The following is a 6,740-nucleotide window of genomic DNA, read 5'->3' as shown; positions in this document are numbered from 1 at the left end:
ACTGGGGCTGTAGTGCCAAGGAAAAAAAATATATGACATTACCGAAGTGAGCGGAGAAGTTCATGGGGGTAGGGCTAGGCCCACTGGGGCTGTAGTGCCAAGAAAAAAAAAATATGACATTAACAGCACAAGATTTGCAGAATTGGACTCAGTTTGATGGGAACTCAAGCTTCATGAGTTCTTTGGAGAATTTCTTCAGGCAGCAGTTCGTCCTATATACGAAGATGTTATCACAGTCGAGAGCAATAAATAAGTAAATACAAATACAATAAGAAATAAAAAAGAGAACAAGATAAAAGGAAACAGAGGAACTTCGTTGGAAATATTACTATGGGCTGCTGCAAAAACAGAATTATAATTAAAATTTAATACAGGTCCATAATTACTTATAAGGCATAGAAGTATTTTAATAGCAGCAATTTCTTTAATAGTTAAAAAGAAATTTGAAGTAATACAATTCATTGCCGCTATTTTATCTAGAGAAACGTCCATTGATTTTTTTATCCAGATAGCACTGCCATCGTCAGCATTTAACAATTCATCACTCTCCTCGAGCTTCGTGTCTCCTTAGCGAGTTCATTCGTTTCCTCACTGTGCCCAGACGACCACCGGGATATACTTCAAACAGGACGCGACGCCCTTCCGAATCTTTATCCACTTGACCATTTGATATTCGTGATCAACTTCTCAACTTATTAGACCCTGTCACCTCACAACTGGGGGCACGCGATAGCGTAGTCGATTGAGGCACTATGCTGCAAGCCAGAAGGTCGCGGGTTCGAGTCCCGATGAGGTTAATTTATTTTCAATTTACCTAATCCTTCCAGCCCCCTCGTTGGTGCCTCCACCTTATCGTGGTGAGGGGTTTGAGTATGCCAAGGACCCTGAGAGCCATACCAGCGGTAGCGTAGCTACTGGCAGGGCCTCCCTTGCTGGACAGGTCAAAGGGTAGGCATCAGACAAAGAGAGACACCAAAAAATGATGACGGAAGCAGCGTCATCAGCAGCGACTTGAAGCACAGAGCAAATGATGCTCGAGATGGTTCAAGTTCGTATAGCAACAGGCGTGACCAGAGTGGTTTGAACGGCTGCTGTACTGCGATGTGGAAAGCAAATGGAAAAACTACCACATTATCACTTTTCCTGGAGAGTCTCTTTCCAAAAACAGAAGATCGCATTGAGCGGAGAAACTGTTTTGGAAGAGGCTGTGGACCTGTCGTCTGACAGATTACTGATGAATGAATGAAATGAATCCTTCCAGCCGCGCTATGGCCTTGGGGTTGACTCAGCCTCTAATAGAAATGAGTATCAGGAATCTTCCTCGGGGATAAAGGGTGGCCGGCGCATAAGGCTGACAACCTTACCGCCATCTATGAGCCGACTGTCTAGAGAAAATGTGGGAGCCCCGACGTCTCACAACCCTATGGGCCTCCACGGCCTGTTACAGGGATAGCTTTACCTTTTTCTTTCACCTCACAATTACACCTCTGCCCCAACAGATTTCGTTTCACAGTAATACTGTTAATATATCACAACCAAACACATGCAACGTCGCGAAACGGACCCAAAGAAGAGTTTGTGAAGCACGAGTCTCGAATTTTCTTTAACAGAAATGTATCGATATCTTCGATAGACTAAGCTATAGAACTATTCAGATATGAGAGCCGTAAGATTGTATTTCCCGGATACTGGCTGCCCAGCAGCGTATCAATACTGTTCCTATGGAACCAACTTCTCCCCGTAACGTCGTTTCTTCTAACGCATGTTTTCCCTTAACCAATTAGCGACCTTGAGTGGGGTATACTCGTACATATAAGCGTGCTACGAGTATAGTGTATTTTGACCACTCATGGTTAAATCTTTACATTCGAGAAATACACAACTAGAACCGCTAGCAGCTTGTTGAACCGGAGACCTTGATTAACCAAAAGCAAATAAAGACATGCATTTACCTACTATGAAGCTGAAAGGGATTTTCTCTGTCTGCTTCTTTCACTAACAAGTATGTGTACACAACTAGCGCCTTTCAATGCATCTGGGAATTCAGTATGACGTGATTAGTCGCAACGCTTCCAGTAATAGTCTTTCATACGTGTATTTAATAAATTGTACAGCCATCTTATTTCATTATGTATGGCGTCAGCGATGACGGTCAATCATCGTAACAAATTTAATTATGGCCAAAAAATTATCCTTTGGGCAAGCTTAAGTGGAGTGACTTGCATGGTGAAGCTCAAATATTTATTAGCCCCACTTTGTGCATTCAGTTGGGAAAGACCAACCTATGATATATCCGTGTTTGTACCTGGGTCTGTTCTTCGCTGGTAAATTTAAAATTAATGACCGATTTTCCCGAAATTCGTATGATGTTTAAATACATTTCATTTTAACTAATTACTATTTGGAAACCCCCCAAAGGGTCTACACCTTGTCGTAGTGGTAAGGCTTGCGTGACTCTGTGACCTGGAGGTTATGCCGGCGGTAGTTTAGCTACCGGTAGGGTCATCCATGCCGGAAAGGTCAAAGGGTAGAGTCCAGACTAAGAGAGATGCCCTGATATTCCAGGTTGGGGTTTGACATGAGGTAACATCATCATCCTGTAAAAATAATTTTGTTCAGAAACCTAACAACCAGCCTCGGATAAGTGGAACATATGGGAAACGGACCAACCAGAGGACGAGGAACATGATATTGCGACTGCAACCTGGAATATATGTTGAGAACGACCTGAAGAAGATGAAGGTGAAAGGATGGATAGAGAAGATGAGGAATAGAGAGCAGTGAAGACTGGTTGTAGAGGCGGCCAAGGCTCACGCAGGGCTGTAGCGCCGAATAGTAATACTAATGCAGTGTCTAGAAAACACCAGATTCAGTGAGTTATGCACGCATTCCTTGCACATTCGCCGACTTTTAATATTCAGGCACTGAAGTTCATTTTCGGAAACAGCAAATTTGAAACTTGAAACACGAAATTTTACATCCCTGTCTCCTTTGTATGGCGCCCAGGGAATTTTTGACGGGAATGTTCAAGCTTTTTTTTTTATTGCTAGTGGGGTGGGACTAAGTCCCTTGTACTGCGGCCACTTCTGGCCTATTGTACCAGCCCCAGATGATAGGTGAGGGTGATTGTGGAGCAATTGGTGGAATGAAGATTGGCAGGAGAAACCGAAGTACTTGGAGAAAGCCTGCCCCAGCGCCACTTTGTCCACCACAAATCCCACTTGACCAGACCCGGGATCGAACCCGGGCCGCCGCGGTGGGAAGCCAGCGACTAACCACTCGAGCTATACTGGGGATATACTGAAGATAAAATGCAATATCTATAGGTTGCTGGCCTGTTGACTAGGCCACGAGTCTTAACGCGCGCAGTTCCAGTTGCCACAAAGATCGTGTCTCCTTCCCGCCGAACCGGCCGAACTATTTGATTAAGGTTGTCACATAAGATCTCTGTATGTGAATTAATTTTTTTTTCACAAGTGCCACTGTGAAATTCACACGTATAACTGGGAGTTTAAGTGAGCGTTGTCGGTTCTATGCATATTAATAAATTAAACGCAGGTCATTATGATGCCTTTAACTTTTAATTCATGGCACCTCTATCAATAAATTCAGACCACTCCACTACGCCTAGACAATTTCCCCATCCGTCATTAACGCAGTCTTCACTGGTTATAGGGTAGACCAAAACTGAACACATGCGATCTTTTATCTGTACCCTGAAGTAATAAATTATGAAATAAAACGCAGAACTGAGAACTACAGATTTTGCCATGCGGGCAGACTGCAAGAAGAGAACCCTGAAATTATATACACATACACTCTCAGATAGGAACTGGAAATAGGTGGAAGCTCAGAACGTTCTTGCTAGCATTCAAGCTTTGCGAAAGAAGTGCAAGAGGACAGCTGGTTTAAAAATATGCAGCTTCTGCCACTTCTTGCATCCAGTGTGAAACTCCGATAGTTCCGCTTACGACCTTTCACTCTCCTGGTTTAACCCGATCAACACTTTATGTAGTAAGTTACACGTCTGTCTGTCGTTTCCGTGTCCAGCAAAGTGGTAGTTGTGACTTTATCATTTTGTGTGCAAGAAGGATGGGCTTTTCAGGAAGAAGTGTTTTTTTAATAGGAAGCATGCATATACTCGTAAAAGTCAAACATTCTGTTTGCCCAGATGTTTAAACACGACATGTACGATACATCACCTAGTCTGACGTAAAAGCACTTGGCGAACAGCTGAACCTTTTCTTCGTCCTGTTAGAAACATTGCGAGATGTTAATCCCCCCCCCCCGCAAATGTCACCCTGACCTTCCAACAGCTAACGTCAAATATACTTACTCATATATGATATAACTCCGTCCTAAGTGCAAACTATATTTATAGGTCTTTCGTTTTTTCTTCTTTATACACTACATGTTTCGGCCCCAAACGGCCATCATCAGGTGTAAACACTCACGTATCTGTTACACTGCACTTATTTATAACATTTAAAATTTAAAAACATAGGTCTTCCTGATTAGCACTTATAAAATCTTCGGTTCTAATTTGAAATCCTTTAAAAATATTTCTAAATTTTAATTTTAAAAATGTCAGGGTTACTCGCCCTGTGCCTATAGTGCTGCAGCGGCTTCTTCTTGTTTCTAGTATTGTATAGGTGTTATTCTGTGTAGTCTTCTTGTGTGCGTGCCGCTGCATTACCGTGTTCACAAGAGCCCTTCACTGGTCCCTATCCTGAGCCAGATTAATCCAATTCATACCATCCCATCCTATCTCTCTAAGATCCATTTTAATATTGTCCACCCACCTACGCCGCGGTCTTTCCTGTGGTTCTTTCCTTCTGGCTGTCCCATAAATACCCTATATGAATTCCTCTTCTCCCCCATTCGTGCTACATGCCCTACCCACCTCCTCATTATGCAGTTTTCTTCAGCCTCCTGTCACTTCATCTCTCTTCGGTCCAAATATTCTCCTCAATACCCTGTTCTCAGACACCCTCAATCTATGTTCCTCCCTTAATGTCAGAGACCAAGTTTCACACCCATAAGAGCTACTTGAATATTAAAGTATGTATAACTGTCCAGGGTTTACTCAGTTCCAGAAAGTAACTTTATTTTAATTATTTTTATGACACAGCATAGGACTGCACAGAGAACCGACTAAAAAATATATTTATTTAATAAAGAAACTTATGCTTGTGACAAATGACAGTACCAGAAATTACGTTGGGGCCTACTGATGAAGTACGACGTAATGGTCAATGACGTAAAGAAAAGGATATAGATGGATTTGTGTGCACACGCTGCAAAATTAAGAAATTTTATTATAAAAATTCTAGAGAGAGACGCACATTCATTATTCTTCCGAATAAATAACAAAGTTGCGGTCGAATTGGTATCACTTCTGTTTCATATTGGGNTGGGGGGGGGGGGGAGAGGTTCTAAGTTCAGATTTCGTCATGGAAACCAGCTATCCTGACTGAGATTTATCGTGGTTTTCCTGAGTTCCTCCAAGAAACTGTCGGGATAATACCTCACATTCGGCCACTACCAAATCCTTCCACAATATCCATTGCTCACTACCAGCCTACATTCGTAGCTATAAATGGTCTCTTTCACTGACAGCGTCGTTGAATACATCACAAATAAATAAAAAATTTATATTTGCTATTTATTTACCGATAACAAGAAGTAGATGTAGGTATGACAGAACAAATGACAATACAGCTCTGATGATCCAATTTTCATTGCGTAAAATTATCCCTGTGCTCGAGTAATTAAGCAATACGCCCTGAAGATGTACTGGGGAGTGGATTTAAAGATCCATGTATTCTTGATCTCGGCATTAGTTGGAGGTGAGTGGTCAGCTACATGCCCCGGTACCCATTGGATAGGAGATTGGGTGGACTCCAGAACCGGTCTGCACGACTTGGAGAGGAGAAAATTCTTGTTCCTACCGGGACTCGAATTCTGACTCCTCGGCCGTCCAGCCCGTAACCACTCGCCATGTGTGTGTGTGTGTGTGTGTGTGTGTGTATACGTATATATATATATATATAATTTTGCATTCTGGCTGCAACAGAATTCTCAAAAAGTCGAATCGAGATTTTCTCATCTTTCGGATGTGCCTTACCTCAGACGGCTAGTCGCCGGCTTCCCACCGCAGCGGCCCGGGTTCGATCACAGATCAAGAATGTGGATTTGTGGTGGACAAAGTGGCACTGGGGCAGGTTTTCTCCGAGTACTTCGGTTTCCTCTGCAAATTCTCATTCCACTGACTTGCTCCACACTGATCATCATCTATTATCGGGGGCTGGTACAATAGGCCAATTAATGGCCGACGTACCAGGTGGATTCAGTCTCTCCCCACCTCACGAAATTAAAAAAGAAATAATTTTCATCCATTCATTCATCTCCAAAGAACTCAACTTCTCATTCAAATACACGTCGTGCATCTAAGCTGTGAACACATGCCGTTCTTCAAACATTGCAAATTTAATCCAGTTCGAACATCTGAATGTACACACACACACAAACTTCTCATAAACGGCTCTTCCTCGATCGATTTCCTTGCAACCTAGTTCAGAATCTATTATGTAAGCCACACCTGTTCTTTGGGCTTCCACTATGTCCATTGATCAAACACCTGACGTTCACCTGCAATATTTAGAAATAATTTGCTGTCTACTAAAGAACACTGGCTATTACATTTAATTTCAGCTCTAATCAGGCAGGCAACGAAAATG

The 6,740-nt window shown here is 42.5% G+C and overlaps 2 protein-coding genes across 3 annotated transcripts in view; one reads left to right on the top strand and one right to left on the bottom strand.

Annotated features, from left to right (window-relative positions):
- The window catches only part of LOC111869354 (G-protein coupled receptor Mth2), a 35,895-nt gene that overhangs the window by 21,947 nt on the left and 7,208 nt on the right, over positions 1 to 6,740 (top strand). The gene's annotated exons all lie outside the window — the stretch shown is intronic.
- Positions 1 to 6,740, bottom strand: part of LOC111869355 (CXXC-type zinc finger protein 1) — a 54,360-nt gene that overhangs the window by 46,161 nt on the left and 1,459 nt on the right. The window lies entirely within an intron of this gene.

The sequence above is a fragment of the Cryptotermes secundus genome, unplaced genomic scaffold (genome assembly GCF_002891405.2).
Source record: "Cryptotermes secundus unplaced genomic scaffold, Csec_1.0 scaffold584, whole genome shotgun sequence".
Classification (NCBI taxonomy): Eukaryota; Metazoa; Arthropoda; class Insecta; order Blattodea; family Kalotermitidae; genus Cryptotermes; species Cryptotermes secundus.
The sequence above is the reverse complement of the archived record's forward strand: the minus strand, read 5'-3'. Positions and strand labels throughout refer to the sequence as shown.